The 19,896-nt window shown below is 42.7% G+C and overlaps 1 protein-coding gene across 1 annotated transcript in view; it reads left to right on the top strand.

Annotated features, from left to right (window-relative positions):
- The first annotated feature begins 1,152 nt into the window (after nt 1–1,152).
- LOC132816126 (patched domain-containing protein 3-like) overlaps nt 1,153–19,896 on the top strand; it is a 47,342-nt gene continuing 28,598 nt past the window's right edge. The window contains exon 1 of the mRNA XM_060825588.1: nt 1,153–1,265. The gene's annotated coding sequence lies outside the window, so the exon portion shown is untranslated. The remainder of the gene's footprint in view (nt 1,266–19,896) is intronic.

Genomic DNA, 19,896 nt, shown 5'->3' on the forward strand with positions numbered 1-19,896 from the left:
GAATTGAATTAATAGTTGCCCAGAAAAAGGAGGATTAAATTCTGCTTTAACACTGATTATATTGAACCCTTGGCCTGACATCCCAACCCTCCCTGTTACTGACCTCATACTCCCACTACCAAACTGAACCTCACACCTGACCAGGCTGGATACAGCATCCCAACTCCCAAACCAACCCCGACATTCTCCAGCCACACTGGACATGAATCTCCCCTTACCCTGTGTAAAGACTGTGTCTTTTTTATATTTTTTTTAAGAAAAGTTATGAACTGAAATGAGAAAGAAATGTTTTAAAACAATGGCTGTGTGGAACCTGACACCCATGGCAACCATTGTGTTTATACATCTGTTAAACAAGTATTAACTGAAGTAGTTGCAGATTAATTGGAGTTCTATATACAGATGCAGCTGGGTGGCAACATGAAGTTATTAGTCTGTGGACTACTGACCAGTTATTGATGGCAAGGGCCTTTTGCTTGACAACAACTATGTGATTTGGTCTTGGGTATCTAAACAGCGTGAAGCTGGGGAAAAGAATTACAGAAGTGTTTTGATTACAATAAGCTTAAATTCAATATCTGTTCTCTGCAGTCAAAACTAAGCTGAAACCTGACAAACTCCAGCTAATTTGTCCTTCAATTGCTGCAGCTAGTGCCTCCTTACTTGTAATAAATAGTAATTCTTATTAAGTACAGAAACCTGGAGTATCAGGTAAATTGTTGAATTTTGTATACTTATTTTACAATCTTTAATTTTTGTGGTGAATTTGGGAATAGAGGGGCTTGGTTTCTACTGTGTTACCCCAATGAGTCCAACTGATCATTAGGCCTAACACGCCCTCATGTCTGTTAGGCATGAAACCTCACCAAACCTAACCCTCACAGATACCTTTCAAAATTTCCCACCAGTGCTTCCCGACCTGGCAATCCCACCCTAAGCTGACCTACCTTCACATCCTGAAACTGCCCTAAACACTCATCTACTTACCTTCCACCCTACCCTACATCTGTATTTAGTTGCATAAGCAAATATTATGCAGAACTGAAAAAGATTCATTCCACTCTCTAGTGGTTATGAGTTCCGCCCTTTCCTGGAGTTTGCTTCCCTTGTGACCAGTCACATGTCGTTGATGCTGCATTTTACCTCAGAGAAATCAGAAACAGTTTGTGAATGAGGATAGTCTTTCTGGCTTACAGCAAGTAAAAGACTGCACAGAAATTGATCTTAGCCACAGCTCTACAGTTGGAAGTGTATGTATTAATCAGGTAGGTTTTTTTGATGCTTTACCCAAATATAATGCTGATGCAATATTATTCTTTACACATCCTCTATAGATTGTACAATATCTGTTGCTAACTGTAATCACATCGGTTAGACCATTTTTTCATTAGTTTTGAGTTTTTGTACGTTGTAATTATGTTAATAAAGCCATTTGATTGAGAGAATGATCTGTACGTCAGTTGCTACTGTTCTGCTTCCTTTCTCTGCTGTGGCATAGTTTTAAGTTGACAAGCACTAGGTGTAAGGTCAAAAACAGAAACCACAACCTCAATCAGCAATAAAGGGTAAATTTGTCACAAACTGTCCAAATTTAAATAAAGAAATTTAGAAAAAAAAATAAGATCTATAACAAAGTTATCCTAATCACTGTAAATGTAACAGCCAAATTTCTAGTGCCAAGACTGGCTCTCATGTAATTAGGGGTACATCAGGTTCTAAGTGATTGATTATGAAAGGGAACTCTCTCTAGTCAAAGGCACAGACAGACTTGTCTGAGGCAGAGAAATCAGAATGGTGTGTTATCTCCCTGGTACTGTCATCAAAGATATCTCAGAGAGGGTGCAGAATATTCTCAAAGGGGCGTGGGACCAGCAGCAGGTCATTGTATACATTGAAACTAATGACATAGGAAGGAAAAAGGATTAGATTCTGAAGGGAGAATATAGGAAGTTAGGCAGGAATTTAAAAAGGATGTCCTCGAGGGTAGTAATGTCTGGATTACTCCCGGTGCTACGAGCTAGTGAGGGTAGGAATTGGAGGATAGAGCAGATAAACGTGTGGCTGAGGAGCTGGTACAGTGGAGAAGGGTTCACATTTTTGGATCATTTGAATATCTTCTGGGTAGAAGTGACCTGTACAAGAAGGATGGATTGCATTTGAATTGGACGGGGAATACTGCACTGGCGGGAGATTTTGCTCGAGCTGCTTGGTAGGATTTAAACAAGTAAGTTGGTGGGGGGGAGAGGTGGGACATAGAGAGACAGTGAGGAAAGAGACCAACCTGAGAAAAGGAGCTGGGAAAAGGAGCAAATCAAACAGTCAGGGCAGGAAAGAACAAAGTAGAGAATGTTGTAGGACTGATAAATTAAACTGCATTTATCTCAATGCAAGAGGGCAAACAGGGAAGGCAGATGGACTCGGGGCATGGTCAGGAACATAAGATGAGGCTATTATAGCGATTCCAGTGACATAGTTCAGGGATGGGTGGGACTGGCAGCTTAATGTTCCAAGATACAAATGCTGTAGGAAGGATGGAAAGGGGGGAGTGGGGGGTGCAAGAGAGGAGGGGGACTGGAGTTTTTGATAAGGGATAACATTATGACTGTACTTAGGGAGGATATTATTGGGAACATGTCCAGGGAAGTTATTTGGGTGGAACCGAGAAATAAGAAAGGGATGAGCACCTTATTGGGATTGTACTATAGACAATATAACAGACCCTTCATCTAACTCATCCGCTACCACCAGATATCCTAAACTGACAGTCCCATTTGCCTGCATTTGGCCCATATCCCTCTAAACCCTTCCTCTTCATGTATGCATCCAGCTGCCTTTTAAATGTTTGTAGTTGTATCTGCAGAGTATTTTCTTTAATTTTAAAATTTTAATATATTTTCTTAAAAGTAGGGGCGTTAGATTATGATAAAAATGAAGAAAGGTCCCCAGCTTAATTAAATTCTCTTTATAGGTGAGGTGTTGGAAGACTGGAGATTGGCTAACATGGTGCCACTATTTAAGAAAGGTGGTAAGGAAAAGCCAGGAAACCATAGACTGGTGAACTTGACATCGGTGGTGGGCAAGTTGTTGGAGGGAATCCTCAGGAACAGGATTTACATGTATTTGGACAGGCAAGGAACGATTAGGGATATCGACATGGCTTTGTGTGTGAGAAATCATGTCTCACGAACTTCATTGAGTTTATTGAAGAAGTAATGAAGAGGATTGATGAGGGTGGATATGATTTATATGGACTTCAGTAAAGCATTCAACAAGGTCACTCATGGTAGACTGGTGAGCAAGGTTAGATCACACGGAATACAGGGAGAACTAGCCATTTGGATATAGAGCTGGCTAAAAGGTAGAAGACAGAGGGTGGTGGTGGAGGGTTGCTTTTCAGACTGGAGGCCTGTGACCAGTGGAGTGCCACAAGGATCGGTGCTGGATCCACTGCTTTTTGTCGCTTATATAAATGATTTGGATATGAACATAGGAGGTATGATTAGTAAGATTGCAGTTGACCAAAATTAGAGGTGTTGTGAACAGCGAAGAAGGTTACCTCAGAGTACAACAGATCTTGATCAGATGAGCCAATGATAAATGTACGGTTCTGCATTTAGTAAAGGCAATTTAGGGCAGGACTTATACACTTAATGGTACAGTCCAGGGGAGTGTTGCTGAACAAAGAGACCTTGGAGTGCAGGTTCATAGTTCTTTGGAAGTGGATTCTCAGGTAGATAGGAAAGTAAAGAAGGCTTTTGGTATGCTTTCCTTTCTTGGTCAGAGCAATGGGTTTAGGAGTTGGGAGATTGTGTTGTGGCTGTACAGGACATTGTTAGGCCACTTTTGGAATATTGTGTGCAATTCTGGTCTCCCTCCTATAGGAAGAATGTTGTGAAACTTGAAAGGATTAAAAAAAAGATTTACAAGTACTTTTCCAGGATTGGAGAGTTTGAGCTGTAGGGAGAGCCTGAATAGGTTGGGGCTGTTTTCCCTGAAGCGTCAGAGGCTGAGGGGTGACCTTATAGAGGTTTATAAAATCATGAGGAGCATGGAGAGGGTAAATAGACAAGGTCTTTTCCCTGGGCTGGGGGAGTCCAGAACTAGAGGGCATAGGGTGAGAGAGGGAAGACTTAAGGGGCAATGTTTTCATGCAGAGGGTGGTGCATGTATGGAATGAGCTCCCAGTGGCAGTGGTGGAGACTGATACAATCACAACATTTAAAAGGCATCTGGCTGGGTATATGAATAGGAAGGGTTTAGAGGGATATGGACCAAGTGCTAGCAAATGGGACTAGATTAACTTAGGATATCTGGTAGGCGAGTTGGACCATAGGGTCTGTTTCTGTGCTGTATGACTCTGATTCTGTATGCTTGTTTTATTCATGATAAAAAAATATTCCATGGTTTTGTCAGAGCTCTTCCCCTTTTTTTTCTGGTGAAAATGAAAACAAACTTAGGTTTTTAATGTCATTGAACATTTTTTTTTGTTAGCTCAAAAAGGGTGGAATTAAATTCCTGACAAAATGTTAGTACCCGAAAATGATCAAGGCCCAGCTTTTGCTTCTGGGGTATAGAGTCGTAGAGTTGATCCAACTCATCCATGCTGACTAGGTCCCCCAAACTAAACTATGCCCATTGCTTGTGTTTGGCCATGTCCCTCTAAACATTTCCCATTCGTGTGCCTATTCAAGTGTCACTTAAATGTTGCAACTGCATCTACCACTTCCTCTGGCAGTTCAATCCACATACGAAACACCCTCTCTGTGGAAAAAAGTTGTTCCTCAAATCCCCTTAAATTTTTCTCCCATCACCTTAAAATTAAGCCATCTTGTTTTGAATTCCCACACCTTTGCTATTCACCCTATCTATGTCCCTCATAATTTCTATACATTCATCCCTTCACCCCTTATGTTCCAGGGAAAGGAGTCCCACTGTATTCAGCTTCTCCTTATAATGCAAACCCTCGAGTCTCAGTGTCATCCTTGGAAATCTTTTCTGCACCCTTTATGGTTTAATAATATCCTTCCTATAGTAGGGTGACCAGAACTGTACACAATACTCCAAATGTGGCCTCACCAACATCCTGTAGATCTGCAACATGACATCCCAACCTCTGTACTCAATGGTCTGAGCGATGAAGGCAAATGTGCCAAACACCCCTTTTACTGTTAACCTGTGAAACAACTTTCAAGGAACTATGTACCTGAACTCAGAGGTGTCTGTGTTCAACAACACTCCCAGGGCCCTACCATTAACTGTATAAATCCTGGCCTTGTTTGTCTTACCCAGATGCAATGCTTCACATTTACCTAAATTAAATTCCATCTGCTACTCCTCAGCTCAGTGCCCAGATGATCAAGTACACTTAGATAAATCTCTTCACTGTCCACTATACAATCGATGTTGGTGTTATTTGCAAACTTATTAACCGTGCTTCCTCTACTCTCATCAAAATTGCTTAGGTAAATGACAAACAACAGTGGATCCAGCACTGATCCCTCGGGAACACTGCTGTTACAGGCCTCCAGTCCAAAAAACAACTCGCCACCACCATCCTCTGTCTCCTAACACCAAGCCAATTTTGTATCCAATTGACAAGCTGTCCTCTGGTTCCAAGTAGTCTAATTTTATAAATCAGTGTACCATGCGGTACGTAGTCAAAGGCCTCACTAAAGTCCACTGAGACAACTCCTACTGCTCTGTCCTCCTCTATCTTCTCAGTCACATCTTCAAAAATCTCACTCAAGTTTGTGAGACATGATTTCCTTTGCACAAAGCCATAATGACTATCTCTAATCAGTGCGTGCTTCTCTAAATGCATGTAGATCCTCTCTCTCAGAATCCCCTTCAAAAACCTACCAATGACTAATGTCAGACTCATCAATCTATGATTCCCAGGCTTCTCCTTGTAGTCTTTCTTAAAGACACAACATCAGCCATCTCCATTCTTTGGTCACCTCACCTATGGCTGTAAATGATTTTTTAAAAAGTCTGCTCCAGGGGCTCAGCCATCTCTTGCCTATCTTCTCACACTGGGGGCCCCCCAGGGGTGCGTACACAGCCCCCTACTGTACTCGCTGTATACCCATAACTGCATCACCAAATACCAGACTAATGCCATTTACAAGTTTGCTGATGTCACCACCATAGTTGGTCGAATCTCAGATGATGATGAAACAGACTACAGATGCGAGGTGGAAGACTCTGAAAAATGGTGCACTGAGAACAACCTAGCGCTCAATGTTGTCAAAACCAAGGAACTCATTCTTGGCTTTTGGCAGGATGTTACTCATGCCCCCCTACACATTAACAGCACAGAGGTGGAACGAGTGGAGAGTGTCAAGCTCCTGGGAGTGGTCATCAACAACAAGCTTTTTTGGACTCTTCATGTAGACGCACTGGTTACAAAGGTCCAACAACGTCTCTTCTTCCTCAGGCAGTTGAGGAAATTTGGCATGACGGCGAGTACCCTTGCCAACTTTTATAGGTGCACCATTGAGAACATTCTGTCTGGATATATCACTATCTAGTATGGCAACTGTACCATTCAAGATCAGAAATGGTTACAGAGAGTGGTGAACTCAACCCAGACGACTACAAAGGCCAACCTCCCATTTATAGAATCCATCTACCAGGCCTGCTGTCAAGGAAAGGCTGCCAGCATTCTCAAAGATCCATCCAACCCTGGCAATGCTTTTCTACAACCTCTACCATCGGGGAGAAAGTACAGAAGCCTGAACACATGCACCAGCCGGTTTCAAAACAGTTTCTACCCTACTGTTGTTAGAATACTGAATGGACTCACAAACTCTTAGCATTCACCTGTACCTGTGTTTTTGTTTACCTATTATTTACTTATCTATGCTACTTAACTATGTGATTTGCCTGTATTGCTCGCAAGACAAAGCTTTTCACTGTGCCTCGGTACACGTGACAATAAATTCAATTCAATTCAATCCAAATTCAAAGTATTGCAGTGATAGTGTACCTGTGGTGGTAGTAATATGTAAGGACTCAATGGAGTGCCAATTGAGTGAGTTCCTTGACTGGTGCTGTTACTCTACTCCCTTCAGGGAATCTGGGCTGTTAGATAAGAAGTGTCAGACATCCTCTTAACTCTGACAGCTGCATCTTAGGGAGCTGGATCAGTGTCAAGAACTCTGCACATGTAAATAAAAGGTGACTTGGTGCTGGGATACCAGCCACTGTGAAATTATTCCAGAGGTGTTGAGAGTGGAATGAATGATGTAACCATACAAATGCACCTACCATCTAAAGCAAACATGGCTCATGTCAAGCTTCGTTAAGGACAGCACCCGCCTGCCAACTTTGCATGAAGATCTTATGTGCCAAGGACTGGGTATTTATCCAACTGTGAAGAGTGGTTTACCGAGTTTTTAACATCCCCACGAAAGTGAACCGACCCATCAAGCTTCACAATCAGTGCTGCCCATTCTGCAACTGGACTGGTTTGATGATTCCCTTGTTTTCCAGCCTTCTAATTTCTACCCCTAATTTTGCCCATAAGGCAAATAACACTGTGTGGGCCTTGCAGAATTCAAACATACTCTACAACTGGCTTTATCATTGGAAAATTCAGAAAGTGGAGCATGAGAGTTGCAGGGTATTCAAATAGAATTGGACACTCTTGCCAGTCCAACTGAGCTTGGGGAACACCACTTGAGTGAAGGCAATTACATCACCTCACTCAACATATCCTGAAGAGTGGGTTTGTAGGTCAGCCCATATCAAACCCCCAAAGTAAAGCCAAGCCTCAATCAAACAGTTAAAAGTTTGCTCAGAAGCCATTGCTGCTGGTATGTGGAGTCGAGACATCAAAAATACCTCATGAGACCTAAATTGAGTAAGAGACCTCAGGCTAGTATCTTGGACAGTATGCACCTTGGAAAGTTCACCCACATCTGGTTTGAAACAGTTAAATGGCTCAGCAACATCCAAGTTAGAACTAATCAAAATAAACATTTGGTTAAATGGTCACCTGATTATAATGTAAATCAACACTGGTGCAGCTGTTTCAGTCTTTAACAAAGTTCGCTCTGGACTCCAACAATTAAATTTGTTCAAAGACCTGGGCTACACTGAGAATCTATACTAAGGAACCTTTTCAGATTAAGGGTGCAACTTCGGTTCCAGACTCTTATGCGAAGCAGCTAGTTCAGTCAACACTGATTGTAGTAAAAGCCTCTGTTCCAAGCTTGATGGGGCAAAATTGGTTGAGAAAGATTCATCTAGCTTATCCTAATTAAATACCCAGAATTATTTCAGGATGATCTCAGGACTATCTAAGGAGCATGTTGACCAGAAAGCCATTCCACAATTCTTCAAGGCCCACGCAGTACCATTTGCCTTACGGGCAAAATTTAGGGGCAGAAATTAGAAGGCTAGAAAGCAAGGGAATCATCAAACCCAATGCCATTTGCAGAATGGGCAGCACTGATTGTGAAGCTCAATGGGTTGGTTCACTTTAGTGGGGATGTTAAACACTCGGTATGCCATTTTTCACAGCCGGATAAATACCTGGTCCTTGGCGCAGAAGATCTTCATGCAAAGCTGGCAGGCGATGCTGTCCTTCACGAAGCTTGACATGAGCCATGTGTACTTCGGTTAGATGAGGATTCCTAGATGCCTGCTACAATTAATAGCCATAATGGTTTGTGTGAATATACGAGACTGCCATTGGGGATATCATCAGTCTGTGCAATTTCTCAGCAGACGATGGAAAACAATTTGCAAAGTCTACCCCAGGTCGCTGTTGATGGTCTGAACAATGTGCTAATAACAGGAAAGACCAGTAAGGAGCTGAGATAACTTGGATATCTTCCTTAGATGTTCCTCCCAGGCAAGCAAATGCTTTAGAATGGAATAATATGTATACCAGGCACCCCAAGAGACCTGCATGTGCTACAGAGTCGACACAACTGGGTTACACCAGTTAGAAGATAAAGTGAAGGTGATCAAAGTTGCCCAGGCTCCCACACCTGAATTGGAGCTTAGGGTGGCACGGTGGCTCAGTGGTTAGCACTGCTACCTCACAGCATCAGGAACCCAGGTTCAATTCCTGTCTTGGGGCGACCCTAAGATGCGCAAGTTATGTGAATTGGCCATGCTAAATTGCCTATTGTATTCAGGGATATGTAGGTTAGGTGCATTAGTTCTGGGTAAACGTAGAGTAATAGGGTATGGGAATGAGTATGGGTGGGTTACTCTTCAGAGGGTTGGTATGGATTTGTTGGGCCTAATGGCATGTTTCCACACTGTAGGGATTCTATGATTTTAGGGCTGGTGAAATATTACAGAAAGTTTATATATAATCTGGTCTCCATTCTTGCACCTTTGCATCAACTTGTAAAAAGAGTGCTCAGCCTTGGAAATGATCATGTCGCCAAAGCTTTCAGCGAAGTGAAGAAACAGCTAGCATTCTCAAAGGTGTTGGCACACTGTGATCCCAAGTGAGATCTGGTGCTGATGTATGATGCCTTTCCATTGGGCATTGGGGTAGAAATAGCTCATAGGTGGCCCAATAGAGGGGAACACCCAATAGTGTATGCATCCAAGACTTTGGCTCATGCAGAGTGTAAAAAGCCCAGACAGAGTAAAAAGGTTTGGCAGTCAGAGATGGAGTCAAGAAATTCCATAAATACCTTTCTACAGATGTAAATTTGTAAAGTGATAAACTGCAAACCTCTGTAATGGTGATGGGGGAAACCAGAGGGCTATCACAACCAGAATTGTAACCTTTTTGAATCTGAAGAGACCAGATCACAGTAGAGGACAGCATATTATTATAGGGTGCAAGAGTGATTGACCCCAGCAAATGTCACCACCAGATATCAGCTGAACTCCACCAGGGTCATCCAGGAGTTTCCAAAATGAATATGTTAGTGAGAAATGTTACATCTGGTGACCAGGATTGGATGCAGACCCATAGCTGCATTGCTGGGGCAGTGCCCAGAGTGCCAACAAGGACAAACATTACCGCCAGCAGCTGCCCTACATTCGTGGAACGAGCCAGATAAACCCTGGACTCGGTTACGCGTCAACTATGCAGCTCCTTTCATGGGCTCAATGTTCTTAGGCACTGTAGATGCCCTCTTAACATGGTTGGTCAATGCACAGAGTTCATTCGTTAAACACAATGATAGAAAACCTGTGCCCATCTTCTGCTGGAAACAAACTCTTGGAATTGTTGATCACAGATAATGAGGCATTGTTTACCAGCAGGGAATTTGAATATTTCCTAAAGTTCAATGGTATTTGTCATATGAGGACAGAAAAGGCAGTCCAAAATTTGAAGGTAAGCTTAAGAAAACAGCCTACAGCTTCACTAGATACGAAACTGTCCAGGTTCCTATTTGATTATTTGACCACTCCTCATAAAATGACAGGGATAGCTCCAGAAGAGTTGTTAATGGGGAGGCAACTTTGCACCAGGTTAAATCAATCTTCCCAGATGTTGGCAGGGGGCGGGGGGTGGTGTTCTTGGCGGGTGTTGGTGGTGGTTAATTGGCATCAGGAGTGCCAAAGCTGGACACAAGACTCTGCTAAGTGAGTGTTTATTTCAGGGGATGAAAGTTGGTGTAGGAATCTCAAGAATAGCGCTGCATGGATAAGAGGCATGGTTGATGCAAGTTCAGGTCCAGTGATGTGTAAAGTTCAGGTAGATGTGATGGCCCTGAACCAAGCATATGCACCACATAGAAGCTGCAAATTTGCAAACAGTGCAGGAGCAAAGGATGCCCCGCTCCTTACAAGCTTTCCAACTGTGCCAGTGCCCGTGGGTTCTCCCTGTCCATCAAGTGTTGAAGATATCACAGAATCTGAAATGGACATGGAGGATGTTGATGCCTTTGCTGCCTGAAGAGGAGGAGGAATTTCATCTGAGATGCTCCGGGTGCAAGAGGTGATCGAGTGTGCTTTGCACGCTGCCATGTCAGAGGCAGAAGTGGAGGAATGTGACCCCAGGAGCAACTGCAAACAAAAACAGCTGCGCTTGGACTTGGTGAGATGGGGATGGAAGAGATGAGGTGATTGTAATGAGGTCAGCCAGTTGGACCTCATAGAATATGAGTTCCCTGATTTGGAGTAGATTTACATCCCCACAGGAGTGTCAGGCAGAGAGCTGGATCAGTGCCAAGGAGACTCCATGTGGAAAGAAAGGGTGACTCGGTGACGGGATAACAGCCTCTGTGGAATTATTTTATGTTGTCCTGGTTAATATTGAGTATTTTAGTGTGTCATTGGAGTCGCAGTCAACCAGGCTAGCAAAGTCTACTCATTTTATAAATTTAACCTATTTTTCCAATCAACTTGTTCACTGGTATTATTACACTCCCCTCTAGAGCAGGTGGACTGGAATCCTGGTCTCCTAGTCCAGGGATGGGACAGTACAAGAAGACAAGGCCTATTCAATCACATTCCTGATATGTGCCTTACAGATGGTGGAAAAGTCTTTGGGACTCAGGAGGTGAATTATTTACGCAGAATACTCACTCTTTGGCTCATAATTACAATCCAGTTAAGCTTTTAGTTAATGATGACCTCAAGATGTAAATTTTGGGAACATAGTGATGGTAATGATGACTCTATCTTGTAAGAGATGCTCATTCCATCGATCATATATGACACTTGATACTTATCGGTTTAAGCAGGACAGAATCAGATATTGTGGCACAGTGATATACAGTTGGGAGCAAGCAGTCCCAGATATTATCAAATTGATTCCACAAGGCTCAGTTTGGGTGCTTGAGAGTTACAGGTTAGCCAGGAAAGACCCAAAGAGAGTGCTAAGAAGAGCCAGGAGAGGACATGAGAGGTCGTTGACGGATAGGATCATGAAAAATCCTAAAACTTTGTGTAGGTATATCAGAAATAAAAGAAAGAGCAGAGAAAGATTACGGCCAATCAAGGATAGTAAGGGAAGTTGTGCGTAGAGTCTGAGGAGATCGGAGAAGCACCAGATGAATATTTTTCTTCAGTATTCACCCTGGGAAAAGACAATGTTGTTGAGGAGAATACTGAGATACAGGCTACTAGACTAGACAGGATTGAGGTTCACAAGAGGGAGGTGTTAGCAATTCTGGTAAGTGTGACAATAGATAAGTCCCCTAGGTTAGATGGGATTTATCCTAGGATTCTCTGAGAAGCCCGGGAGGAGATTGCTGAGCCTTTGGCTTTGATCTTTATAATGTCATTGTCTACAGGAATAGTGCCAGAAGACTGGAGGATAGCAAATGTTGTCCACTTGTTCAAGAAGGGGAGTAGAGACAACCCTGGTTATTACCCTGACTTTGGTTGTGGGTAAAGTGTTGGAAAAGGTTATAAGAGATAGGATTTATAATCATCTAGAAAGGAATAAGTTGATTAGGGATAGTCAATACTATATTGTGAAGGGTAGGTCATGCCTTACAAACCTTGCTGAGTTCTTTGAGAAGTTGACCAAACAGGTAGATGAGGGTAAAGTGATTGATGTGGTGTACATGGATTTCAGTAAGGTGCTTGATAAGGTTCCCCAAGGTAGGCTATTGCATAAACTACGGAGGCATGGGATTGAGGGTGATGTAGCGGTTTTGATCAGAAATTGGCTAGCTCAAAGAAGACAGAGGGTAGTGGTTGTTGGAAAATGTTCATCCTGGAGTTCACTTACTAGTGGTGTACTGCAAGGATCTGTTTTGGGGCCACTGCTGTTTGTCATTTTTATAAATGATATGGATGAGGGCGTAGAAGGATTGCTTAGTAAATTTGCAGATGACACTAAGGTCAGTGGAGTTGTGGTTAATGCTGAAGGATGTTGCAGTTACAGAGGGACAGAGATAAGCTACAGAGCTGGACTGAGAGGTGGCAAATGGAATTTAATGAGGAAAAGTGTGAGATGATTCACTTTGGAAGGAGCAACAAGAATGCAGATTACTGGGGCTTTGGTGAGATTCTTGGTAGTATAGCTTGGTAGTATATCTGTGTCCGTGTACATAGAACCCTGAAAGTTGCCTCCAGTTTGGTAGGGTTGTTAAGAAGGCATACAATGTTTTATTGGTGAAGGATTACGTTTCGGAGCCATGAAGTCATCCTGCAGCTGTTCAAAGCTCTGGCGTAGCCGCACCTGGATTATTGCGTACAGTTCTGGTCACCGTTTTATGATGTGGAAACTTTGGAAAGGGTTCAGAGAAGACTTACTAGGATGTTGCCTGGTATGGAGAGATGGTCTTATGAGAAAAGACTGAGGGACATGAGGCTGTTTTCGTTAGAGAGAAGAAGGTTGAGATGTGATTTAATTGAGACATATAAGATACCAGAGGGTTAGATAGGGTGGACAGTGAGAGCCTTTTTCATCAGATGGTAATGGCTAGTGCGAGGGGGTATAGCTTTAAATTGAGGGTTGATAGATATAGGACAGATGGCGAATTTTCAGAAGATTTGTAGCTCAGGTTGAGGTTCTGGATGTAGGTTTGCTTACTGAGCTGGAAGTTTCGGTTTCAGGCATTTCATCACTATACTAGGTGGTGTAGCCCACTTTCTGTTTATATGTTTGAGTTTTCTTGAGTTGGTGATGTCATTTCCTGTTCTTTTTCTCAGGAGGTGGTAAATTGGATCCAAAGCGATGTGTTTGTTGATAGAGTTCCAGTTGGAATGCCATGCTTCTAGGAATTCTCATACATGTCTCTGCTTGGCTTGTCCTAGGATAGATGTGTTGTCCTAGTCGAAGTGGTGTCCTTCCTCATCCATATGTAAGGATACTAATAAGGGAGGGTCATGTCATTTTGTGGCTGGTTGATGTTTATGTATCCTGGTGGCTAGTTTTCTGCCTGTTGGTCCAATGTAGTGTTTGTAATAGTTCTTGCAAGTATTTTGTAAATGACATTAGTTTTGCTTGTTGTCTATATAGGGCCTTTCAAGTTCATTAGCTGCTATTTTAGTGTGTTGGTGGGTTTGTGGGCTACCATGATGCCAAGGGGTCTGAGTGGTCTGACAGTCATTTCCAAGATGCCTTTGATGTAGGGGAGAGTGGCTAGCGTTTCTGGATGTGTTTTGTTGGGGTTTGTTGCTGAGAAATCGGCGAACTGTGTTCATTGGATACCCATTCTTTTGAGTACACTGTTTAGGTGGTTTTCTTCTCTGTGTAGTTCCTCTGTGCTGCAGTGTGTGGTTGCTCATTGAAATAATGTTCTGATGCAGCTTCGTTTTGTGGATGTTGGGATGATTACTTCAGTAGTTCAATATTTGATCCATATGTGTTGTTTTCCTGTAGACACTGGTTTAAAGTTCCCCACTTGCTGTTCATTTTACTGCGACATCCAGGAATGGCAGTTTGTTGTTTTTTTCCTCTTCTTTAGTGAATTTTATGTCAGTAAGGGTCTTGAAGGTTTCCTCTAATTTATTTCGTTTAGTGATGACAAAGGTGTCATCCACACAACGGATCCAAAGTTTGGGTTGGATGTTTGGCAGAGTTGTTTCTTCAAGTCTCTGCATTCCTGCCTCTGCTAAGAACCCTGATATCAGAGATCCCATGGGTGTTCCATTGGTTTGTCTGTAGGTTTTGTTGTCAAAGGTGAAGTGGGTGGTAAGGCATAGGTCCACTAGCTTGACGATACTGTCCTTGGTGACGATACTGTCCTTGGTGATGATGTTGGTGGTGTTTGGTGCATGTGTGTTTGGTTCTTCTAATAATGTAATCAGTGGTTCCTTGGCCAGGTTGACGTTGCTGGATGTGAGCAGGGCTGTTACATCAAAGGAGATAATTACTCCATCCTTTTCTGTTTTTGGTGTCTTTGGTCTTCAGGAATTCTTGGATGGAGTGGCGTGAGTCTTCTACTAAGTGTTTTAGTTCTTTTGTGTAGGTCCTTGGCCAATCTGTAAGTTTGTGTTGCAGGTAGCGAGACTATGGGTCTGAGGGGGTGGGGGGGGGGGGGGGTCCCTTGTCTGTGAATTTTGGTTAATCCGTAAAAGTATGATGTGTTGGATCTGTCTGGTTTCATTTTTTGAAAGTTGGTCTTACTTTATTTCTCCACATTTCTAGAGTTTTTTTGAGCAGGGCTTTGATTCAGTTCTTTAGTTGTGGGGTTGGGTCTATTGCCACTTGTTGGTAAGTGTTTGTATCTGCAGGTTGTGCATTTGCTTTCTCAAAGTAGTCTCTTTGATTTAAGATGACTGTCAAGCATCCTTTGTCTGCAGGTAGGATAACAATGTTTTTATCGTTTTTTTAGTCTTTTTAGTGCTTTTCTTTCTTTTTTATTGAGTGTGTTTTCTTCCTTTTCCCTGATTAATGTTGGTGTGACTGCCTGCCTGATAGTTTGCTGGGTTTCTTTTGTGAGTTTGTTGTCTTTCAGTATTGTTTCTAATGCTGCTAAGAAATCTTTCTTGTCTGCATCCAGGAAGTTATAATTTAATCCTCTTACTAAGACTTTTTTTCAGTGCCTGTTAAGGGTCAGTCAGATAAGTTTCATTTTTATCCATGCTTCTGTGTTGTCAGTGTTGTTATTTTGTGTAAGTTTGTCTAGTTATTTTTCTGCAGGTCTAGTTTTTTTCATTTTCTGTGTATGTCGCTGTATAATATCTATGGCTTCTTGTACTGTGTTTGTCCATTCATGGTCTGTTGCATTAGTGACTAAAGCTTTTTGGTGCAAAATTTTCTGGTTATATTTACGGAGTCTGTTGTGGATGAGGAAGGACACCACTTCGATTGGGACAACACATCCATCTTGGGACAAGCCAAACAGAGACATACACAAGAATTCCCTGAAGCATGACTCTATATCAACAAACACATTGACTTGGATCCCATTTACCACCCCTGAGAAAAAGAACAGGCAATGACATCATCCTAGGAAATGATGTCACCACAGGAAATTACATCACCAGCCCAAGGAAACTCAAATATATAAATACCAGTGTTTCATTTGGAGGGTCACTGAAGATGTTACCTAGTATGGTGATGAAACATCTGAAAACGAACCTTCCAGCTTACTGAGCAAATCTACATCCATAGAGGACAGATGTCAGAGGTAGTTTCTTTACACAGAGAGCAGTGGGGGCGTGGAATGCACTGCCTGCAACAGTAGTAGACTTGCCAAACTTAAGAGCACGTATATGGTCATTGGATAGACATATCGATGAAAATGGAATAGTTTAGGATAGACAGGCTTCAGATTGGTCAGTCAGATCAGCAGAACATTGAGGGCCGAAGGGCCCTTACTGTGCTGCAATGTTTTATGTTCTATCCCATGAAGTCACTTGATATGAATACCCCCGCCCAAAAAAAAGCTGATGAATCAGCATTCTTTCAAGTTGAATACTACATAGTGGAGTCGAGATGTTTCAGAGTAAGTCGCTCAGCTGGAGTGCGTCCATTCCTTACGTTTCTGTCTCTTGTTTTTCTCTCTGTTTCTTGTCTTCTTTCTTCTCCCAGACTCAGTGCAGACCTGGCAAGGGGTCCTCCTGGCCCAGTGTGTGGAGGCCTGTGGTGGTCTGTCAATCCGGCATTTGAGGCAGCTACCAGTGAGAGTGGGGCATAGCCAGGTGATCAGAGTCTGTGAGCAGGTCCTGCAATCGGGGGCTGCGAATGGGTTGTTCCTGGACTCGTTCCAAGGCAGCAGGAGGAGATCTAAGGTAGCAGCTTCAGCGGGAGCAACTGCAATAATGGCATTGAGGCCCAATGTGGGAAGAGTGAGCAGTGCGGGAGGTTCCCTGGTATCTGCAGCGGTGGGAACAGACAGCTAAGGTTTCCCAGAGAGTGACCTAAGGGGAAGAGATTGGTCCACCAAAAAGCACTCCAAGACTGTTAAACTTTTTAAAATTTGTTGTGGGTCTGTTCGCCGAGCTGGGAGTTTTTGTTGCAAACGTTTCATCCCCTTTCTAGGTGACATCCTCAGTGCATGGGAGCCTCCTGTGAAGCACTTCTGTGATGTTTCCTCCGGCATTTATAGTGGCTTGTCTCTGCCGCTTCCGGTTGTCAGTTCCAGCTGTCCGCTGCAGTGGCCAGTATATTGGGTCCAGGTCGATGTGTTTGTTGATAGAATCTGTGGATGAGTGCCATGCCTCTAGGAATTCCCTGGCTGTTCTCTGTTTGGCTTGCCCTATAATAGTAGTGTTGGCCCAGTCGAATTCATGTTGTTTGTCATCTGCGTGTGTGGCTACTAAGGATAGCTGGTTGTGTCGTTTTGTGGCTAGTTGGTGTTCATGGATGCGGGTTATTAGCTGTCTTCCTGTTTGTCCTATGTAGTATTTTGTGCAGTCCTTGCATGGGATTTTGTACACTACATTGGTTTTGCTCATGCTGGGTATCGGGTCCTTTGTCCTGGTGAGTTGTTGTCTGAGAGTGGCTGAGAGACCACTAGGACTCATAACAGCACACAAACCAACAGCCACACTCAGACAACAACTCACCAGGACAAAGGACCCGATACCCAGCATGAGCAAAACCAATGTAGTGTACAAAATCCCATGCAAGGACTGCACAAAATACTACATAGGACAAACAGGAAGACAGCTAACAACCCGCATCCATGAACACCAACTAGCCACGAAACGACACGACCAGCTATCCTTAGTAGCCACACACGCAGATGACAAACAACATGAATTTGACTGGGACAACACTACTATTATAGGTGAAAATGTGTTGCTGGTTAAAGCACAGCAGGTCAGGCAGCATCCAAGGAATAGGAAATTCAGCTGCCTGACCTGCTGTGCTTTAACCAGCAACACATTTTCAACTGTGGTCTCCAGCATCTGCAGACCTCATTTTTTACTCCTATTATAGGGCAAGCCAAACAGAGAACAGCCAGGGAATTCCTAGAGGCATGGCACTCATCCACAGATTCTATCAACAAACACATCGACCTGGACCCAATATACCGGCCACTGCAGCGGACAGCTGGAACTGACAACCGGAAGCGGCAGAGACAAGCCACTATAAATGCCGGAGGAAACATCACAGAAGCACTTCACAAGAGGCTCCCAAGCACTGAGGATGTCACCTAGAAAGGGGATGAAACGTTTGCAACAAAAACTCCCAGCTTGGCGGACAGAACCACAACAACGAGCACCCGAGCTACAAATCTTCTCCCAAACCTTTTTAAAATTTATTCCTTTTTATCTTTCTAGTTTACATTAAGAACTTTAATGGTAACTATTACTTTATTTCTTTATTTTCTGCTTATTCTATGACAGTCTAAAATGCTTAACTTTTTAAACTTTGTTTCTTTACTACTTTGTACCTGAGATTTCTGTACCTAGATACTTCTGCACCTAAGATGGTCCCGTGTGTGGCGACATTAGACACTTTTCCCTGTTCTTCTTTATTTGCGTACACATGACAATAAAATCTAAATCTAAACATGAGAAATCATTGAAGGTGTCAAGGGCCCAGAACATATTTTAGATGGAGGACTTCAATATCCATCACCAACAGTATCTCAGTTTCACCACTACTGACCAGCTGGTCAAATCCTAAAGGACAGAGCTGCTCACTGGATCTGTAGCAGGTAGTGAGGGGAAAAACATACTTCACCTCATCCTCATCAATCTGCCTACTGGAGATAAAGCTGTCCATGACAGCGTAGGATGGAATTACCACCACATAGTCTTTTTAAAATATATTTTTATTGGAAAACATTTTTATACTTTTACAAAAAAATTACAACAGTGCTCATATTATTGTAATGTAATAATAAGCTACCCTACTGCCCAACAGGATACAATTGTCTTATACTTACTCAAATTAAACTAAAATCAAATTAAGTGAAGTGAAATTTGAGTAAGTATAAGACAATTGTATCCTGTTGGGCAGTAGGGTAGCTTATTATTACATTACAATAACATTAGCAATGTTGTATTATCCCTATTCTTTTCTATGTTTGTATTTTTATAATTTTTTAAAATTAATTTAAATTACATTACTCTACTCACCACACCTTCACCAAAGTTCCTGTCCAGGGGATCAACAGTTATTATACCAGTATTTACCAAATTTGGCCCCCATGCCTAGACAAAGGCTCTTGTCAGTATCACTGGCAAATCCATGTCGATATAATTTAAAAAGAGTCACCACGCCTTATAAAATTGCTCCATATTTGTAAGATAATCTTAGGGGACGTGCTCCATCACGAATCTGCACCACCCTGTAAGACCTGGGGTTTTATCTGAAGTCCCGTTCATTATAATGTTCCTCTTGCACATTATGTAAGAATGTTAAATAACCTCTTCCCATGTTCATTCTGAGAGGGCAGATTCCCAAAAGAAGGGACACCGGGACTGCCTTAATTCCCAGGATCTTCTCCAACTCATTCACTATGGCACCCAAGTATCTACGAATCTTGAAATATGACCAGAAGCAATATATAAGGGTGCCTGTGCTAATTTTACATTTAGGCTATCCTGGAGACGATCCTTCTTGTAATTTGCTAACCTCTCTGGTGCCATATGGGCCCTGTGAAGAACCTTGAATTGCATAGCTTGTGCTTTATTGCATATTGAGATTTTCTTCACATTCTCCCATATATCCTCCCATGTTTCTGATGCAATTTCTTCTCTTAGTTTCTGATTCCAGATTCCATGGAGTATCTCCATATCTCCCAAGTTACTCCCTCTCTGTAAATGATATATGGTACTGACCGAGAGAGCGCCCGCACACTGGAGCACTCTGCTCTCTCTGTCCGGCTTGTAGGGCTGAGCCAAGAGCGTGGTCCTCCTCTGTATGTAATCCCTAACCTGGAAGTATCGGAAGAGGTCCCTGCTAAGTAGCCCATATTTCTGACCTAATTGGTTAAAAGACGTCAAGACCTCTCCCTCAAATACGTCTCCCGAAAAGGAAATTTCCTTGCTCTCCCATGCTTTGAAGCTAAAATCCATTGGCCCCAGCCTGAATCCTGGAGCTCCCACAAA

Source organism: Hemiscyllium ocellatum, chromosome 5 (genome assembly GCF_020745735.1).
Source record: "Hemiscyllium ocellatum isolate sHemOce1 chromosome 5, sHemOce1.pat.X.cur, whole genome shotgun sequence".
Classification (NCBI taxonomy): Eukaryota; Metazoa; Chordata; class Chondrichthyes; order Orectolobiformes; family Hemiscylliidae; genus Hemiscyllium; species Hemiscyllium ocellatum.